The sequence below is a fragment of the Lactuca serriola genome, chromosome 5 (assembly GCF_051521515.1).
Source record: "Lactuca serriola cultivar US96UC23 chromosome 5, Lser_US96UC23_V15, whole genome shotgun sequence".
NCBI classification, from domain to species: Eukaryota; Viridiplantae; Streptophyta; class Magnoliopsida; order Asterales; family Asteraceae; genus Lactuca; species Lactuca serriola.
Window position 1 is genome coordinate 28,255,157 of NC_136412.1, and position 22,882 is coordinate 28,278,038.

Sequence of the window (22,882 nt, forward strand, 5' to 3'; positions counted from 1 at the left end):
CCCGGACTAGATACAAGATAGGTTGATATACATGAAAATATAGACTGAAAACCATGGGACTACCATCCCGGACTAGATACAATATAGTTTGATAAAACCATGGGATTACTATCCCGAACTAGATATAAGATAGTTTGATAAAACCAAAGCCGTGAATAAACTTATATTAATACATATTGTGAGTCGGGTAACCATGCTGATACGACAACGAGACCTCCTTGACGCTTGTCAGATGTCGGACGATATCCAGAATCTGTCACCCCAGGCGTGCCCGCCTAACTGTAGCTAGCAATTAAGGTGTGGGATTGTCAGTCCCGAATAGATCTATTCACAAATTCCACGCTCTCCCTCCTGGAGACTCTGGTTACACTTCTGGGGAGGATTTACTAATAACCCAAAAGGGTAATGACAAATCTCACAAACTAGTACTAAGTATTCACGGAATTCTCAAACGATATCAAACATACTAACGATATGAAACATAATACAATGAAAACAGTTATATACAATAAAATTATCTGGAAATATATACTAAGTGAAATGGAGATAAACTGAATTAGGCATAGTTTATCTAATAACTTTATATATATATATATATATATATATATATATATATATATATATATATATATATATATATCAATATGCGATGAAACAAAAACTAAAGAACCCCAAATTATTCCCATAATAATTTGATTAGTTTGGTTATTTCCTTAACTGAAATTCGTATAGTTGTGATTGATAAATCATCCCTTATGCTCAGCATAATACATAAGGGGTAAAAATATTTATAATTTGCCAGATATTTATTGAAATTCATCAATGTTATGTTTTGAAAACATTTGTAATTTGCTTGTGTTCCCCCCCTGAAGACATTGAAAAACCATTTAAAAAGGGTAGGGGTATGAACTCACCAGACGAGGAACGTGTCTGCTCGGATCCTAAACGTCGTTTCTAGGTTTGAAAACGCACGAGATTCCTATGAATTATGAAAAGATACATATTTATATCTAATTAGGACTTTAATTAATTAATTTATACAAACAACACTTCCAGTTGCGGAAACACTCCCTTACAAGTGTTTGGAAGGACCCAGGTGGCGTTTGAAGTCACATAAGGCTTGGATATGGAGTTTACTCTTCAAGAGTAAACTCATAGAGGAGTTTTCGGCCCCTTAACACCTCATCCATATGAGTTCACGGCCGTGAACTCATAGATGGTTTTTTTGGGTGCAAAATGGCTTCACAACATTTGGGATTAATGCTAGGCCTGGGTTTTAGGCTTTGGAGGGAATTAAAACTCACTTAGGAACCATTTATTAGAGTTTGCGGTAGTAAACTTGGAGTTTACGGCCGTAAACTCCCCCACACATAGATTCCTTAATGTATTGGTCCTTAAACAATCACATGTGATTCTAATCAATTTTTCCAAGCCTTGTATGAATGTTTGGGGGACTTTAGACATGGATTAAAGAGTTTACAGACCATGAACCCCCTCATGGCCATGAACACCTTAGGTGGGGGATTTAATATGTTTTAAGGTCCAAATCTTGTTTGTGGTCACTTCTAGAATTTATCCCAAGGCTTATGGTGTGTGTAAATGGCATTTTAACACACTAAAAAGGAGTTTACTCCCCATGATAATGAGTTTACAGACCAAGCATGTTCTTGGGTAGTAAACTCATGTTTACTCCTCTAAAGTAATGTTCAAGGTGTTCCAAGGCCAAATCCAATATTCTACAATTCATATCTAAGCTTCAATGGAGTTTTAGAAGGGTTTAAGGGCATAAAAACCCCATTCATTTGAGTTTACGGCCCAAGCATGTTCTTGGGCAGTAAACTCATGTTTACTCTTCAAAATTCATGTTTAAGGCATTCTAAGTCCATTCCATTAAGCCATTAAGCCATATCTAAGCTCCAAAGGTCGATTGGAAGGGTTTTTGGGCTCCAAAACCCATTTTATGTGAGTTCATGGCCTAGGGCTGTTCTAGGGTCGTAAGCTCATGAATATGGTCCTAATCCATGATTTGAACTCGAATTTGAAGGCCTAAGATGTTATACTAGGAGTTAGGGTAGTTACCTTGGTGATTTGGAGCTAAATTTGATGATTTTGGACCCTTAAACTTGGTTTGAGGAGAGAGGTTAGAGAGAGAGTAGAGAGAGGAAGCAAAAGCTTCAAAGGAAAGCTTGAAAACGATTAAATAGGTCTCAAAACTTGGACACGATGGAATTCTACCCGATATCGGCATTAAACGGGGCTTTTGGTCGCACCCGATTAAGTTTCCGTAACCCGGCGGGGACGTTTCTATAATTTCTGAAATAAACAATTTGGGCTAATTTCATGAGTTCCTAAGGGGTTTAGACACTCCTTAGAGGGAATTTCGTCCCGAAATTCAAAGATTAAGATACAAATCATGAATTGGAATGAGATACGAATGGATTTGTTGCCTCGGATCTTCACGCTCACAAGTGGAAATAAGGTCTCTGCTTGGCGTTCCAGCGAACCCTCAATATCGGGACGCGACTTTGTTTCGTACATTGACTCTCTCTCAATCTATGATCTCAATTGATTCTCCCATGGGGGTTCTGACCCTTGATGACTTCGGTCTCCTCAAAGAATCACTAGGGTTTCGTTGGGTAGATACTTCTTAAGGACAGAGACGTGAAGTACCAGATGGATGCTACTAAGTTCTGAGGATAGCCGAAATTTGAAGGTTGCGAAATCGATTCTACGAGGATCACGAAGGGTCTAATGTATCACGAGTGAAGTATTTTTCACTTCTCAAAGCATATCATGCTTTTCTGGGATACAGCCTTCAACATGACAGATGCTCCAACAGGAAGGCACATCTTCATGGAGCCGAGTAGCTAAGGGTCTGATGGTTCTAGAAGAAATTTCTGGGTAGGTCTGCGATAATAGTCGATGGGACTGAAGAATCGAAAGGTTTCTATGGGTATCTCTGATGCCGACTAATTCCCTATCGCCTTAGTTGTTGGAAAGGTTCACGGGTATGACTGCTTTGCTTAGCTATATGATCAAGGAAAAATGATTTGACCGAAGGGTACCACTACTAACTCGTAGTGAACATATCAATTCTTGGTCACCGAATTGGACATGCAATTCTCACCGAGGTTTGGTCACGAGGTAGTTCCAGAGATTAGGCCGGTGCGAGACTAGACTAGACGTTCGGAAGGAATTCTCGGGAATCCTTCGGGAAAGAAATTTAGGGAAAAGAGGTGCAGACTTCCCGTTTCCCGATGATCACAAGAACGAGGAATGAATGGCAATTCTTATCGGGAAAACTTCTTGAGATTTGGTGTATGAAATGATGCAAATGTTTGATGCCGAAGATCACAAGAGTCGGGTCGGGGGAAAGATCTAGACGGGCGACCCTTTCGAAACCAAGAATAACGACACGAATGAGACTCGGTCATTACATGTCAAACATAGCATCAAATTATTTTGTGAAAAGTTTCCCATTAAATCAAGTGGAACAGAATAATCCTCCGGACTGAGAATGCAATCTATAGGTACAAAGTTAGCGTTCTTTTATTTCATTAGATAGCCATCTCGACGGTACACAATTTCGATTACAAACGAAGGATTAAGTTTAGAAAGGTGTTGGAATAGATAGATAACAGGTTTCCCTTCTAGTACTAGAATCGAAAAGAGTTGCAGGTATAAGAGTTGTCAAAGAGGAGTATACCTGCGGCGACAGTAGGATCAGCGGTTGTCTCCTCTCGTCCTATTGCTAGGACTCTTCCGGTGTTGCCAGTTGTTGCTACTTTGGGGCAATTTCTTTTGAAGTGCCCCACTTCGCCACAACTGTAGCAGGCTGGACTGATTCCTGTTCCGGATGTTTGGTTTGTTGATTTGGCTGGTTTTCTGCAGGTTCGAGCAAGGTGGCCCTTCTTGCCACAATTGTCACAGATTCTTTCGCGACATGGACCCAGAATACGATGATGGTAGCTGCACTTACCGCACTAAGGATGGGTACCCGTGTATCCACTGGTAGGAGTTTGGGTCGTGGACCCGACAGCTGAAACAGCAATAGGGGCAGTAGCAGCATGGACTGCTACTGTTTGTTGTTTCTTAGAAGACCCTTGCGTACCTTGGGCCTTCCGCTTGTTCCAGAATTTCTTTTTACTTCCACCTCCACTTGTGACTGGCTCGGGAGGGGTAGCCTCCTCATCAGAGTTGTCTTCGTGATCTATTAGGGTTTGCGCAAGACATTTCGCGCTATCATAGGTGTCTAGCTTCGCAGCCAAGACATTCCCTTTTGTTGTCTGGGTCAACCCCCAGATGAATTTCTCAATCTTTTTACTCTCCGGGGTAACCATTGCCGGGCAGAGTAATGCCACGTCATCGAATCTTGAAGTATAAGCAGCTATATCGGAACCCTTCATATTAAGGTTCCAGAGTTCGTGTTCTAGCTTCTGTATTTCGCCCCGAGGGCAATACTCTGCGAGCAGAAGCTCCTTTATAGCTTCCCAATCCATAGCATTTGCTACAGGTAGAGTTAAGGATTTGACTCGGCCGTTCCACCAATTCAGGGCTTTGTCAATAAAGGTGCAGGCGGCGAGCTTTACTTTGTCTGACTCTGAACAGGCACATATCTCAAAGATTGATTCGATTTTCTCGAACCATCGGGTGAGGGAAATGACACCTCCGGTGCCATCAAAGGATGTGGGTTTCGCGTTCATGAAGTCTTTATAGGAACCCTCTTTTCGGTGTTCCTGACTGTTCTCTGGGTTTTGGGTTTGAGTATCACCTCCCGAACCACCGGAACCACCGGTGTTCAATTGGGACATAGCGGCTGCCACCTCGGCGGTAACAGCTGCCTGAAATACCACAGGGTCGATTTCAGGAGGAGGTGGTGGTGGAGGGTTGTTGGTCTTCTTCGAGTTGGGTCTCTTTCTTCGGGGCATCGTGATCTAAAAAGATCAGGAAAGAGAGGATCATAAGTCCTCTGAATTGGGTCATGAGATATGGAACATATGATATCTCATCAAGACATATATAGCATCATATTAAGCGATAAAGCAGGAAAGAGTTATCAAGGCAGAACATTTTATCGCTAGAGGAATGATCAAGGAACAACGCGTACACGAGGATTTTCTACAAAGGATTGACTTGAGAAATACTCGCATAGTATTTCATGATTAACTGCAATGACGACTCGTTGTTTGGGGTATTGGGTAAGTTTTAGGTATGTCGCATACCACAGTCACTCCCAAGCACATGTTGGTTGTGTCTCGAATGAATATAGTTGGCCATGCTATATTGACCCTAGACACGACTACATAACTACCTAGGTTTAACTGCAATGTACAACACCCATTTACTTATGTTTTGTTCTACTTGTAGTTACGGATCTCAATGGCTCGATATACTTGTATACTTTTGAAAATACTTCTATTTTGAAGGATACTTTTAGTTCAGAGCGCTTAGGCCCTTTTAGTGTTTATAGTTTTATACCATGTAAGGTTTGGTATACTCCATTCACTATAATCAAGGGCTCTGATACCAATCTGTCACACCCCGAAAACCAAAGGCGGAAACATTTCCGGGGTTGACTCCACATTGAGTATCAAATCCAATTCACATAGTAATCCCAGTAAACAACCATTACATTACATATAATTAAAAGTTTACATTTGTTTCAAAAGTAAATTGTACAAGTGTTATACATAATATAGATATGAAAAAAATGAGACGAGTCTTCTACACACTCCGTCTTCACCAAAAGAGATCTCCGGGTACCTGTCTAATGCGGACCTGAGAATACAAGCGGTTTGAAAATCAGCATAAAGCTGGTGAGTTCATAAGATGTTTGTTTTCTAAAAAATGTACCAGTTTCCTTTAGTTTTCCCAAAAGTTTTGTTATCCAAGAAAATCCCATATTTTCTTATGTAAAATAGTTTAGTTATCTTTCATTACAGTTCAATTACGCGTTATATGTTACCCCAGGAAAATCCCATATTTTCCTAAATGCAAGACCGATTGAATATCACAGAGTATAGTTTAATACACAAAACTATATATTGAGAATCATGGGATTACTATCCCGAATTAGATATAAAATACTTTAATATACGTGAACTGTAGATGGAAAGTAGTTTGAAAACCTAGGGACTAACATCCCGTACTACATATAGATTTAATACCATGGGACTATCATCCCGGAATAGATACAAGATAGTTTGACATACATGAAAATATAGACTGAAAACCATGGGACTACCATCCCGGACTAGATACAAGATAGTTTGATAAAACCATGGGATTACTATCCCGAACTAGATATAAGATTGTTTGATAAAACCAAAGCCATGAATAAACTTATATTAATACATATTGTGAGTCGGGTAACCATGCTGATACGAAAACGAGACCTCCTTGACACTTGTCAGACGTCGGATGATATCCAGAATCTGTCACCCCAGGCATGCCCGCCTAACTGTAGCTATCAGTTAAGGTGTGGGATTGTCAGTCCGGAATAGATATATTCACAAATTCCACGCTCTCCCTCCTGGAGACTCTGGTTACACTTCCGGGGAGGATTTACTAATAACCCAAAAGGGTAATGACAAATCTCACAAACTAGTACTAAGTATTCACGGAATTCTCAAACGATATCAAACATACTAACGATATGAAACATAATACAATGAAAACAGTTATATACAATAAAATTATCTGGAAATATATACTAAGTGAAATGGAGATAAACTGAATTAGGCATAGTTTATCTAATAACTTTATATATATATATATATCAATATGCGATGAAACAAGAACTAAAGAACCCCAAATTATTCCCATAATAATTTGATTAGTTTGGTTATTTCCTTAACTGAAATTCGTATAGTTGTGATTGATAAATCATCCCTTATGCTCAGCATAATACATAAGGGGTAAAAATATTTATAATTTGCCAGATATTTATTGAAATTCATCAATGTTATGTTTTGAAAACATTTGTAATTTGCTTGTATTCCCCCCTGAAAACATTGAAAAACCATTTAAAAAGGGTAAGGGTATGAACTCACCGGACGAGGAACGTGTCTGCTCGGATCCTAAACGTCGTTTTTGGGTTTGCAAACGCACGAGGTTCCTATGAATTATGAAAAGATACATATTTGTATTTAATTAGAGCTTTAATTAATTAATTCATAGAAACAACACTTCCAGTTGCGGAAACACTCCCTTACAAGTGTTTGGAAGGACCCGGGTGGCGTTTGAAGTCACATAAGGCTTGGATATGGAGTTTACTCTTCAAGAGTAAACTCATAGAGGAGTTTTCAGCCCCTTAACACCTCATCCATATGAGTTCACGGCCGTGAACTCATAGATGGTGTTTTTGGGTGCAAAATGGCTTCACAACATTTGGGATTAATGCTAGGCCTGGGTTTTAGGCTTTGGAGGGAATTAAAACTCACTTAGGGACCATTTATTAGAGTTTACGGTAGTAAACTTGGAGTTTACGACCGTAAACTCCCCCACACATAGATTCCTTAATGTATTAGTCCTTAAACAATCACATGTGATTCCAATCAATTTTTCCAAGCCTTGTATGAATGTTTGGGGGACTTTAGACATGGATTTAAGAGTTTATGGACCATGAACCCCTTCATGGCCGTGAACTCCTTAGATAGGGGATTTAATATGTTTTAAGGTCCAAATCTTGTTTGTGGTCACTTCTAGAATTTATCCCAAGGCTTATGGTGTGTGTAAATGGCATTTTAACACACTAAAAAGGAGTTTACTCCCCATGATAATGAGTTTACGGCCCAAGCATGTTCTTGGGCAGTAAACTCATGTTTACTCCTCTAAATTAATGTTCAAGGTGTTCCAAGGCCAAATCCAATATTCTACAATTCATATCTAAGCTTCAATGGAGTTTTGGAAGGGTTTAAGGGCATAAAAACCCCATTCATTTGAGGTTACGGCCCAAGCATGTTCTTGGGCAGTAAACTCATGTTTACTCTTAGAAATTCATGTTTAAGGCATTCTAAGTCCATTCCATTAAGCCATTAAGCCATATCTAAGCTCCAAAGGTCGATTGGAAGGGTTTTTTGGCTCCAAAACCCATTTTATGTGAGTTCACGGCCTAGGGCTGTTCTAGGGCTGTAAACTCATGAATATGGTCCTACTCCATGATTTGAACTCGAATTTGAAGGCCTAAGATGTTATACTAGGAGTTAGGGTAGTTACCTTGGTGATTTGGAGCTTAAATTTGATGATTTTGGACCCTTAAACTTGGTTTGAGGAGAGAGGTTAGAGAGAGAGTAGAGAGAGGAAGCAAAAGCTTCAAAGGAAAGCTTGAACACAATTAAATAGGTCTCAAAACTTGGACACGGTGGAATTCTACCCGATACCGGCATTAAACGGGGCTTTTGGTCGCACCCAATTAAGTTTCCGTAACCCGGCGGGGACGTTTCTATAATTTCTGAAATAAACAATTTGGGCTAATTTCATGAGTTCCTAAGGGGTTTAGACACTCCTTAGATTATAATAAACATATAAGTTTAAATCATTTAACCCAAAACGAAATCGGAACGAATTGATAAACGGAGAATTTTTACGGGTAGAACGGGTTTTCGGCGATGGACAATTTCGGGTTGTTACACTCGAGCTTCTGGACTTCGCCCCTCGGGCAGTACTCTACTAACATAAGGTCCTTCAGCGTATCCCAGCCCATTTTCTTAGCCCCTACTAGGGTGACTGCTTTGACATGGCCATTCCACCGCGTCAGGGCTCTATCAGAGAAGGTGCAAGCAGCAAATTTTACCTTGCTAACCTCCGGGCAGGAGCAGATCTCAAAGAATGACTCGGTCTTTTCGATCTATTGCGAAAAGGCAAGGACTCCTCCAGTCCAATTGAAGGTCCTGTGTTTGCAGTTGGTGAAGTCCCTGTATGTGCACTCCTTTGGACGTGCATGATTGTCACCTTGGTTCGAGTGGGTACCTGTTCCTGCTCCACTAGTACCACCAGAATTCATCTGTGTCATGGCTACGGTTATGTCCGTAGTCACGACAACTTGAAACATTACCGCATCAAACTGCAGTGGAGGTGGCGGCGGTGGTGGAGTTATTGGAGGATTTCTTCTTGGACGTTTGCGAGGTGGCATCTTTTAGATATAATGGATGAAACGATGGTAAGAATTCCATAGAGTTTATGAAGAGAAACAGTATTTGAGTTAGATTATAGTTTGATAGAGGAGATCTTTAATCGGGAATAATATCTGTCATAATAGTTTGAATTGAAACTACATCGAGTCTAGAAATTTTGACCCATAAGTAGGTCTACATCATACCAGCAGAGGGAAAACTTGACAGCATACAGTTCTAAGGAATTAGTACTTGCTAGACAAGAATATTTACATAAAAGAGTGCTACTTAAAGCATCTACAAAGGCTAGTCCTTTAAACCAAAAGGAAAAGGCGAGTAGATCATCTTCTACTAACGACGGGCATCCCTTGGACAAATCCTTAACTCTGCCAGTTGATGCTCCACACTAAGTAGGTGTCTCTCGTATACTGTCAGACGTGCTCGGAGCTCTATGACCTCAACTTGAGTTGCAGCCAATTCCCACTGTTGAGCCTTATTGTGGTTCAGGATTCTCCCACAACTAGATTCAAGATGGCGAATACGGTCCGTATTGGCAGTGGAGTCTGACTCAAGTTCCACAGTTCGTTGAATGGCTGCCACACTTAGCTCAAGATTGTGAGCCACTAGACGAACCAGGATTGGAAGGGCTCTATCTGTGGAGCCTCCTTCGTTTAGGTTGTAGAAGTTGCGGTCTCCATGGTAAGGTAGGGGTTGACCTTGCTCGTGCCTCCACCTATTCAAACTCCCAACCCACATAGGTGATGGACCATGGAATTCAAGTCGGGGGTTAGGATTTGGCACTGGGGCCGCTAGAGGTAGATTATCGACTTCAGGTTCTGAGTCGGCCTCTTCAGGGAATTTCTCTGTGAAATCATCGTCTAGGGGAATCTCAGGGTTTTCCTCCGGCTCATCATCTAGCCATCCACCATTTCCCTGATTTGGAAAGTACGGATCTCCATGATGGTTAAATCCCGCCATGATATCTACGCGAGAAAAGAGGTATAAGAGATAGTTAATAGTCATTTTAAACTATAAATACTTATAGGGAAGTGATTCTCATTAGTTACTTCTATAATTATGTAGTGTGTACCAATTATATATAAATTGTGACGGGATAGACCTTCGAATAAACGACTCAACTCTAAGTCTACAACTAAACAAGGAACAGGAAGTAAAGCGAAAATCATAGATTCTGAGTCTATAACATCTAATTTATATATAACTTTTGCGTAACCATTCATAATTAAATACCTACTAGCAAAAGTCTTTAGTTTTCACATAAGTTAATGTTTACACAAAATACTCCTATAGTATTTTAAGTTTGTTGTATGTTCGCACTGATTCTTTATGGATAGTTGGTAAATTTTAGACTTGCTGCAACACCACAACCATTCCTAGGCATAGGCTAATCACTTCTCGGATAGACATAGTTGATCAGGCTATGTCATTCCCAGAACTGACCATACATCCCCAAGTCCTCTTGTATTGTTCAACAATCACAATACTTTTGTTATGTTCTAGTATGATACTGATCCTAGTATGAATGCATGTATGTATATTTTAGTTAAATACTTTATTGTATAAAAAGTATAATTCTTGGTCAGAGTGTTTTAATCCCACTGCGTTTATAGTTTGTATATCTTTTATGGGTTGATAAACTTAGTTGACTATAAACAATGCTCTGATGTCAATCTGTCACACCCCAAAATCGGAACGGCGGAAACGTTCTGGGGCAGAGGACATCATGTATAGTATCATAACAGTGCACAATAGTAAATCAAGAAACAACATCCATTGCATTAATAATAATAGTTAATACATGTGTTCTTGTAAAGTTTAAATGACACCAAAAATGAATGTATAACAAAATAATACGACGAGTCTTGAATAAGCTACATCTTCACAAAATCTGGCCATCTGTACCTGTCTACTCATGACCTGAGGATACAAGTTATTTTGAAAGAGTTGATCAGCATTTAAGTTGGTGAGTTCATAAGTATTTTAGTGTCAAATGTTGGTATTAGCTTGATGAAAATATTTGTAAGTGTTTGAATGAAAACCGTTTGTATAACTCCTAGAAAATCCTATCTTTTCTACTAAAATGGAATGTAGTCTTCTACCAAGACCCGATTGTTTTATGTGTTTGTACATTTGTAAAAATGTATGTTTTCCTAAGTTTATAACTATCTTTTTCTAGAAAATAGTTTTCATGTCACACCCCCGAACCAGACGGCGGAAACGTCCGAGGGCTATTGTGACTCAATTGAATACCATCACAATGAATATACATGAAACATAACATCATACATTACCAAGCATTGAAATGTTACAACTGGTAGCGTTTACATTCAGTACATTGGTCCATAATATTACATGCCCAAAAAGTACATTGTTCGTTACTATTTAAAACAACAGCAAGACGTTACTGAATACATATTTCCTTTTCGATTTACCTGTTACCTGAGAATACAAGTATTTTGAAAGCGGTCAACATATGAAATGTTGGTGAGTTCATAAGTAATGTTTGAAATATAGTGGTTTGTATTGTTTTGAAAATCACCAGAAAATCCGATATTTTCTGAAATGAGCATAGTATAAAAAGTGTGAAGATCCGTAAGTATGCTTGTTTGTTTCTATAAATGTAAAAGTACGATTTGTAAAACTCGGTATGTAATCTCGTAGGTGTACAAATTGAAAACCCTAGGAAAACCCGATGTTTTCCTAATACTTTGCATCAAATGATTTATATCTTGTTATTTCGTTACGACGGGTGTATTCGTTGAATCCCGGTGACGTTGGATTAATTATGGATTGTGAATTGTTATAAACACACATTAATGAAAATGACTAGTTTACAACCATACAAACGATCCCTTCGGCGTGGCTCGCAGTATTCACTTAATCCAATCACCCGGACTTCTCGTAGCCCCACAACCGAGGAGGAAAAGAGGGTGCGAAGCCCCGATATTTTCCGTAAGTCGTTCAAGGCTATCGTGAGTGCGAAGGGCCCTTAGCCCGACTCGCATTTGGTGAATTCTCGACTTTACTGGCAGCACCAGAGGGCCCTTGGGGTCCAACAGCACAAAGCCTGTAAAATTCATTTTTATAGGAAATTAGGTCATATAAGAGCCAACTACATGTAAGCGAGTTTCCTTCGGGCCTAAAGATCATGTCATTGGACTAGCTAGGCCCAACAAACACGATTTGAAACTTTCGGGCCCAAAGACGGTGTATCGACGTCTGGTGTATTCCCACGTGCATATTGACTTCCTGAAATTTCCGCGTGTGTATTGAAGTTTCGTCGTGTTAGAAATTTTGGATTCATTATTGATTTGAGACCGAATCAATTCGTTTGATAACGATTTTTGGTGTTGAAGGTGTATTATAATTCGCCGATAGTCGAGGTGCTAGTATTTCATCATGTCGGATTTATTGTTTAAAACATTAGAATATTTCATTTTTGCAGCCCCTTTCTTTTGGATAATTTACACTTTTAACCCTTTGTATAAAAAAAAATTTCTATTTTAGTCCTCAAACCATTTTTCTTGACACTTTAGAATCAAAACTTGTAGAAAACTTATTTTTCAGCTCAAAGTTATTTGAAAAACAGTTTTAGTCCATCAGATGAAATTTTTCTCGGCTGAAACCCTTATTTTCGCAATTTTTACACTTTTGGCCCAAAGTAGAAAATTTTTGCATCTTTGGTCCCTTTTAAATATGAAAAGCATTTTTAACCCTTGAAATGGACTTGGAGCACTAGTAGTCCCGTGTTTTACAGAAAAATACAGTTTCAGCCCCTCTAATTTGAAAATCTCGCATATTGGGCTTTATTGGGCCGAAAATTTCATTTTTGGCCCATTATGCTTAAAAATTTCACATTTAATCCTTCAAAGAGAATATTTCCAGAAAAATACATTATTGAAACTGTTTTGACTCATTTCATCCATCAGAACTTGTATTTTGTCATTTTGGGCCCTTTAACCTTATATTTTTAACATTTTGAGTCCAAAAATGGGATTTTTAGCCCAAGGAGTTCATCTTAACCAACTTGGTTATTTTTCTAGAAATGATTTGTGTGTAATAATATGTTTAATACTTGATTCATACATCCTAATTCAAATCTCGATTTTGAGGACTTTTTGACTAGCTTCAACACCATAATCACATAAGGACATGTAAATAAACATAGAAATCATACAAGGCATACATATACTCATAGATCTACACATTTGCTTGTATTCCCCCCCCCCCCCCCACAAAACTTATAAAAACCGAAAAATAGGGGGTATGAAGCTCACCTTTGGGTGTGGTTTCGGTTTTGGAGAAGAGATGGAAAGAAATGAGGTGATTTTCGGCCCTAGCAACCTTTCCTTGAAGATCTTGAGTTTAGGAGCTTCTAAGGTGCAAGATCACAAGATTGAATGAATTTAGAAGAGATTTTTATGAAGTGAAGGGAGTTAGATCATAAGTTAGCCATTAACTTACCTTAGATGATGAATCACTTTATGAAGATCCTTAAGCTTCTAGCCAAATTTTTCAAGATCTTGGATGAAGAAGAGTTGATGATTCTTGAGTAATTTAGAGAGAGTTTTGTGAGGTGTGTGTGTTCATCTCTTGCTCTCGGCCGAAGGAAAAAGAGGGAGAGGGAGAGAGAAGATTGATAAGATAGTGCATGGATACTTGGGTTATTTGCATGGATAACCCCCATGTAAAAATGAGGTGGCAAGGCCTAAGTCAACTCTTCCCCATGGATTGGGCTTGGGCCGAGATTTGGAAAGGAAGAAGAGATTTTTGGGCTTTATTTCCCCTAAGCCCATATAAGAGTTAAGTTGAATGATTGTTGGTCCTATAAAATATAAGTGTGATTTTTATACTTTGTTAGGCTAGTTTTGGTTAATTATGGTTCATAATGGTTCATAATATTTAATTTATTCCATTCTAGGCCCAATATGGCCCAAAATATTGAAATAAATGAAAGTGGGTCCAATTAGAGCCCATTTAAAGGTTCTAAGCCCATGATAGTCAAATTGGAAGCTTATTGGTCCATTGAGTCCAATAAGAAAGTCCTAGTCCAAAATGGACCTAAACAAGAACTTCTAGGGTTTCCAATTGCTTGTTGACTATTTGTAGTACTTGTATGGTGTATTGGATTGAAATTTTTGTTGTCATAGAGTAAGCATCATACATGCTCTTAAGTTTTTGATTCTACATTTTACTTGAGTGTAGTGATTACAAGACACAAAATTTCTAGTTGTGACATCATCCCCCCGTTAAAGGGAATTTCGTCCCGAAATTCTGTTTGAAAGCTAGATTTGAGAATGCTAGAATAGGTGAGGGTACTTTTGCTTCATTTGGTCTTCATGTTCGCACGTGAATTCTGGCCCACGCTTCGCGTTTCACCGTACTTTCACGATCGGGATGCGACTTTGCTTAGTACGCTTCACCTCCCTGTCCATGATTTCAACCGGTTCTTCAACGAACAAGAGATTCTCGTTGATTTCGATCTCGTCAAGGGGAATGACGAGTGTTTCATCCGATAGACACTTCTTCAGATTAGAGACATGGAACACGGGGTGTACACTATTTAGATCTGCGGGTAGTTGCAGTTTATACGCCACTAGACCTATTCGGGCGACGATCTTGAAAGGTCCAATGTATCGGTGGGTTTAGTTTTCCCTATTTTCCGAAACGAATAACCCCTTTCCAGGGTGAGACTTTCAACAGTACTCGATCCCCGACCTGAAATTCTAAGGGCTTTCGCCGTTTATCGGCGTAGCTCTTTTGTCGGTCGCGCGATGCTTGTAATTGAGCTCTGATTTGAACAATCTTTTCCATGGTTTCACGAATGATCTCCGGTCCTGTTAGCGCCTTGTCCGATGTATGTGTTTTTGCTAGTTGGGTATCACCCACCTCAACCCAACATAACGGTGATCTACACTTACGCCCGTATAGTGCTTCGAAAGGAGCGAACTTGATGTTCGAATGGTAACTGTTGTTATATGAGAATTCGACTAAGGGTAAGTGGGTATCCCAAGACTTCCCAAAGTCTATCACACATGCGCGAAGCATGTCTTCGAGCGTTTGAATGGTTCGTTCACTTTGACCATCCGTTTGTGGATGATAAGCGGTGCTCATGTCGAGATGAGTTCCCAGTGCTTTCTGGAGCGATTGCCAAAAACGTGAAGTGAACCTACTGTCCCTATACGAGATAATAGACACTGGTACTCCGTGGAGTCTCACGATTTCTCGAATGTATAAACGTGTCAATCTCTCCATCTTGTAGGATTCTTTTATTGGCAGGAAATGGGCAGATTTCGTCAGTCGGTCGACTATTACCCATATGGTGTCTAGTCCATCCGACGTCTTGGGTAGCTTGGTCACGAAATCCATAGAAATCCCCTCCCATTTCCACTCAGGGATTACCGGTTGCTGTAATAACCCTAAGGGATTCTGGTACTCCACCTTTACCTTGGCACACGTAAGGCACTTACTAACATGGGTGGCAATTTCCGCCATCATGTTGGGCCACCAATAGTGTTATTTAATATCCAAATACATCTTGTCTGAGCCCGGATGAATGGAGTATCGCGTCTTGTGGGCTTCCTTCATAACTACCTCCCTAAATCCTCCGAGTTTAGGGACCCAAATACGGTTCATGAAATAGTATACTCCATTCTCCTTTGCCTCTAGGTTCTTCTCCATTCTGCGCAATGCTTCGCTTGCTCTATTTTCCGTCTTCATGGCCTCTGACTGTGTAACAAACCGTTATTTCAAACTTATGTAATAGTGTAGGTCAAATTGTTCTTCTTTTTAGTTAAATAAAGAGAAATTTTGGCATACTATGTATATTTACATAATTGACCCTCAAAAATAAATTATTAAATAATCTCAATTGGGTTGAACCAAGTGATAGAGATTGTAACAAGGTTTGCAAAAATATGAGGAACACTAAAATCCGAGTTATAACGAAGAAGTTATGACCAATCGAAAATCCGCGACAAAACCGGCAAAACATTGTTCAGTGTAAAAACTGAATTTTTGATAAAAGGCTTTCTAGCCTTAACAATCTACATGAAAGTTATAGTTTATGTTAAACCGAGAACTTTCATAAAAAGAACGCCAAAATCTGACTTCGTATGAGGAAGTTATGATTTTTCGAAGTTTCAGTATAGCAGTGTACAGCTAAAAACTCGAAATAAAGATCGAGTGGTTTTTAGCCGACATGACGTAAACAAGAATTGAAGGTCTCGTCATTAGTAGTACAACGGTAAAAAGACAGACAAAAACGGACGTCGTATGAAGAAGTTATGAATTTATAACGGATTCACGTCCCGGTCTGTTTAAAATAATAATATTAAAAATAAATTCAAAATTTGCCGACGAAGTCAAAACGAAAGTCGTAGAGTATAATTTTAGCTACGCGTGCATATAAAGAACGTCAAAAACGGAGTTCGTATGCAAAAGTTATGAATTTTACAATTTTTGGCAAAAAAATAAAGAAAAATAGAAATACCCGGGAAAATTCGCATGAACAGTAGCGCCACCTCACCCCTCGCATGCGAGCCTCCACGTGTCGGCTGCTAAGTGGACCGAAGTCTCGCGTGTCACCTCCTGATTCGGCCACTTCTGCGGTCCAATCCCACTCGGACAGCCTCGCAAGGAGACACACCGGGGATGCTCCTCGCACACGCCTCGCACCACCCTCGGACACCCCTTCGCACGTGGCTTCTTTGCATTGGACCGAGGGCTAGACCAATCCAAGCCTACCACCTCCGAACTGAAGCTGCTTCGCTTCGCAAAATGTTAGCCTCGCATAGCCTCGCACAAGCTTCGGGTCCGAGGCTTCGGCCTATATAAGGCATGCGAGGGTTTCCGGATTTTTTACACTTTTCACCCCAAATTTTACTCTCTTTCACTTTTACAACACCCTTAAGCTTATATACAACCCTTAAATCCCCGGTATCAAGACTCGAGCCCGAAGTAAGCCGTGAAGCCCCGAAATTCTCGAGAATTCATCCTCTCTCCTGTTAAAACTCTGCCCGATTTGAGCCGGTTTCTCGACAAATAAACTCCTTTTCGTGAAACGAAACCCTGTCCGAATCACCACCTACCAAGTGAGTACCGCCGTATTTTCATAATTTCTACTGTTTTAAGGGGGGAAATACAAGTATAACACAACAACTTTGTGTTATAAATAAATGACTTCAAATCACGATAAAATGATTTTAAAGCATCGAAAATACTTCAAATTTTGAACTCTTTTATAAACTTATATTTTTCCCAAATATACATATTTGTATATATAATTCAATATAAATAAGATTTAAAAGGCTTAGGACTAATAATTCATGCTAGGTCCTTTTCCTTGTTTGGATGTGGACTTAAAGTACCAGTTATTTGTCCGAAGGTCGTTCAAATTTTACTTATTTATAAAATTGTATATGTATATAAAATTAAAAGTTATTTCATCAGTTTAATCACCCTTTGTAACATGTTGAGCAAAGGATTACATGCAAAAATAGTTATTTACCAATTCATAAAGTACATATAAATTATAATAGGTATAGTTTATGATACATAGAGCAATAATTCATATGAATACATTGTTTTACATGCAACAAGGGTTTAAACTCAAAACAAATCAAGGGTTTACACTTATCAAATACATGTTCGGGATACTAAGTCAAGAACATAATGTCAATCATTTATCTCATAATGATTGGGTTTTCATAACTAATATACATGTAACGTTTATATGCTTTTTATGGGACATTCAATTCAGGTTGTTTAGATTCAGTCTAGACAACCAAGGTAAAGCCCTGACATTATAACCAGAATCTCCAGTCCGGTGATCGAAACAAGTTGTGTGTAGATCTATATCGGGATTGACAACCCTGCACTCAGGCTGCTAGCTACAGTCAGGCGTACATGCCAATGAGTGGCAATTGTTATCAACAGTTTAAGCGCTCATCATGCGTTTGTTTCAGGCGTTCATGTCTTAGTATGGTTATAATAACTCATTAAAAAGATATTAACAACACGTTAGTGTATAAACAACTAAACGTAAGTATATCTTCAAAGTACCAGTTTACAAAATGCAAAGTACAATGCTATACTATAGTTTTCAATAACAGCTGGTGAAGCCAGGCACACTCTCAAATACAAGTTTTACAAATACAATGGTTTACAAATAAGACGGTTTTATAGGAATAAAACTACTTTTCACATACCACAGAAAATATGGGATTTTCTAGAAGTGTTTTCATATTCAAAATACAAATACACCCATTCAAAACATAAAGACTTATGTACTCACTCAACTTATTGTTGATACTCTCTTTTCAAATTACTTGTATTATCAGGGAAATAATAACAGGTACTCCCCGAGCTTTTTGAGAAGATGAAGCCATTAGGAGTCTTATCTTCTTCCTTTGTATAACTGTTTTGGTTTCAATATACAATGATTGAACACATGTAAATATTACACTTTTAAATACAATGGTTGTTTGTACTTTGATTATTATGATGCATGTGTTGTGATACTACAAATGAAATCCTCCACCCCCGGATGTTTCCGCCGTCTGGTTTGGGGGTGTGATAGATTGGTATCAGAGCATTGTTTATAGTGAACTCAGTATATCAATCCATAAAAGATATACAAACTATAAATACATTGGGGCTAAGAGCTCTGACTACAAGTATACTTTTAAGAATTTTAAGTATTTTTACAAGAAGTATACTAACCCTCATCCCTACAAGTACCTAGTCATAAGAACTTAAAAGTATTTGGATGTTGAACATTATAGTTAAACCCGGGCAGTTATGTAATCATGTCTAGAATTAATATAGCCTGATCAACTATATTGATTTCAGACATGACCAACATGTGTTTGGGAGTGATAGTAGTGTTGTGACGTATCTAAAACTTACCAACTACCAAAGAAACTCTAAGAACAGAACATAAAATACTATATGAATATTATAAACATCGATATGCTTTAGTTTTCTTTTCAAGCATTTCTCATAACCTTATTCTCGTACAGACACAATGGCAGGACATCATCCACCAGGGGACCCTTATTTTCCAAATCATGGCAATCAGGAATGGATAGTGGAAGATCCAGAAGAAGACTCAGATGAAGAACCATTTGAGGACAGCGAGTCAAGCGGTACTGATACAGAGCCACAAGTCTGCAACCCGGGGATACGTCCCCCGAGACAAGAGGAAGCAATACCTATACCCGAGTGGGGCCAATACATAAACCATTGGAGTCGACAAGACGGCCAATGCCCTCCCTACGGAATGCAACATGGTTTCTATAACGTCTCAGAAGGAGGAGCAGTTGACAGAGCTCTTCCAGTTATAGTGAATCGAATTGCCCGACAATTCAATCAATCAAGGATGTCAATCAATCGTATCCTAGAAGTGAATGCGGCTGCACAGGCTAATGCTGCCGATATCCTTCGTCTTGACGAGATGCAAGATGATACCCAACACCATACTGAAGCCCTTCAAAGGCAACTTAATGCTGCCGAATCAGAGATCAGAGGACTGAGGGAGCATCAAGCTGCCCAAGAAAGGCGCTGGAAATCACAAGACGAAGCAGAACCCAGTAACCGTCGTAGCAACCGTCGCAAGTAGTGTTTACACTACTTTTCTAGTTTAATATACTGAATGTATAGACTACTTTCAGGACATGTACAAAATTAAGCATCAATAAAATAATAAGCACCTTACTTCAACAAGAACTATTACAATTTTCACAAACATTCCATTCCAAAGTTTTGGGATTAAGGATATGTTCCAGTGTTGTTTTTCATACTTTTCGATACGGCCGCGAAAATTTTTATTTTCGGTAGGTCGGTTTAATGTCGATACTTTCATAGTATTATGGACCTACTTGAAGGTCACATATATAGATTACATAGATATCAACACAATCGACATGTATTTAGATATTCTTTGAAAAATAACCACTCCAATTTATATTATCCTATTGCAAGTTATACTTGCAGTGGACATCTATTTTCAATTCTTTACAAGATTCTTGTTGAATTAAGTGTTTAAGTTCAGAGATATCAAATTCATATTCATTCTTGATATCTCACTATCTTTTTATCTATTAACTTTTATAGAAAAAGATGCCTCCTCGTAGGAATCCTAGACGTAACAATGAAACGGAAGCACCGACACCACCTCCACCACCACCCCCTCAATTCGATGCTGCCATGTTCCAAGCGGCAGTCACAGCAGCTGTAGCGGCTGCCTTATCTCATATCAATGCTGGCGGTACTAGTGGGTCGGGAGCTGATCCACGTCCTTCTAACCTTGTCGAGGGTCATGAGCGCTCGAGGGAGTGCACTTATAAAGACTTCTCGAATGCCAAACCCAGGACCTTTAATGGAACTGGAGGAGTGATGGTTTTAAGGCAGTGGATTGAGAAGATAGAAGCAGTCTTTGAAATCTGCTCCTGTCCAGAGGGTAGCAAAGTTAAATTTGCTGCCTTTACTTTCTTAGATAGGGCCCTAACATGGTGGAATGGCCATGTTAAGTCACTAACTTTGGTGGTGGCTAATACTATAAGCTGGGAGAACCTAAAAACCATGCTGATGCGTGAATACTGCCCGCGAGGGGAAATCCAGAAACTGGAACAAGAACTCTGGAGTATTACTATGGACGGTGCCGACATAACGACTTACACGAATCGATTCTGTGACTTGGCGATTCTGTGTCCGGATATGGTTGCTCCAGAGAGCAAAAAGATTGAAAGGTATATTTGGGGACTGTCGCCCCAGATACAAGCAAGTGTCATTGCATCAAAACCTGTCACTTTTGACAGTGCCAAGGAACTGGCACAGTCACTTATTGACCATAGAAACCGTCAAAACTCTGTGGTTACCGCCCCAGAACAACCTAGGGAGAACAACAACAACAACAACAACAAGGGTTGGAACAAAAGGAAGGGAAAATCTCCTCTGGAACCTTCAAAGAAGCAACAAATAGTGGCAGTCCATGCTACTACTGTGCCTGCTACCATACCTACTACTACACCTGCTGTTGCTCCTAACTACTCAGCACCAACTAAGCCCTATGCCGGTAGCCTCCCCAAATGCAACAAGTGCAATTTTCACCACACAGGAAATTGCCCTGAAATGCAGTGCCGTAACTGCAACAGGAAAGGGCATACTGCCCGATTCTGTAGAACACCGCCTCAACCCCTTAACCAAGTACCTGCCGCTGGAGTAAGTCGAGCATGCTACCAATGCGGTGATGTGGGGCATTTCAAGAAAGATTGTCCAAAAGCTGGAAATGCCGGTTGGGTTGGGAGAATTCTAGCACTAGGTCACGAAGAAGCGGTGGCAGACCCTGCTGTGGTCATGGGTATGTTCCTTCTCAACAATACTTATGCATGCATTCTTTTTGATTGTGGTGCCGAGAGGAGCTTCGTGAGCCATAACTTTAAACATCTACTAAATCAGAACTCCCAACCACTAAATAAAACCTTCACAGTAGAAATGGCTAACGGGAAATCCGAATCCACCAATGATATATACATAGGATGTACCCTTATGTTAAATGACTTGTCTTTCCCAATAGACCTTATGCCGGTCTCTATCAAAAGTTTTGACATCATAATAGGTATGGATTGGGTGTGCCCCAACCATGCCGACATCCTATGCTATGAAAGAGCTATTCGTTTGAACTTACCAACTAACGAAACTCTTATTATCTATGGTGACAAACCCGGAACAAACCTTCAGATCATTTCAAGCATCAAGGCACAGAAATACCTTCGCAAGGAGTATTGTGCATTCCTAGCTCATGTGGTAGATAAAAAGCAAGAAGTGAAAGACATCGCAAGCATTCCTGAAGTTTGCAACTTTCCCGATGTATTTCCCGAAGATCTTCCAGGAGTGCCTCCCGAACGATAAGTCGAATTCCGAATCGACTTAATCCCTGGAGCTACCCCTGTAGCCAAATCCCCCTATCGTCTTGCACCTTCTGAAATGCAGGAATTATCCAGCCAACTTAACGAACTCCTAAGCAAAGGTTTCAAAAGACCGAGCTTCTCACCTTGGGGAGCACCGGTTTTGTTCGTAAAGAAGAAGGATGGATCATTCCGCATGTGTATAGACTACCGCGAGCTGAATAAACTTACCATTAAGAATCGATACCCTCTGCCTCGCATTGACGATCTGTTCGACCAACTTCAAGGGGCGAACTACTTCTCGAAGATAGACTTAAGATCCGGGTATCACCAGTTACGAATTTTGGAGGAAGACGTTCCCAAAACCGCGTTCAGAACTCGTTATGGTCATTACGAGTTTATAGTGATGCCATTCGGATTGACGAATGCACCTGCAGTGTTCATGGACCTAATGAACAGAGTGTGTCGTCCATTCTTGGACAAATTTGTTATAGTCTTCATTGACGATATCCTTATCTACTCAAAGAGCAAAGAGGAACATGGCCAGCATCTTCATCAAATATTACAAAAACTTAGGTCGGAGAAGCTCTATGCAAAGTTTTCAAAGTGTGAATTTTGGATCAGGAAGGTAGATTTCCTAGGTCACGTGGTTAGTTCAGAAGGAATACATGTCGACCCTTCCAAAATAAAGGCAATTGAAAACTGGTCAGCACCCAAAACACCTACAGAAATCCGTCAATTCTTAGGTCTTGTTGGCTATTATCGCAGATTCATTCAAAATTTCTCTCGAATAGCTAAGCCTCTTACTACTCTGACCCAAAAGGGTGTAACCTTTAGTTG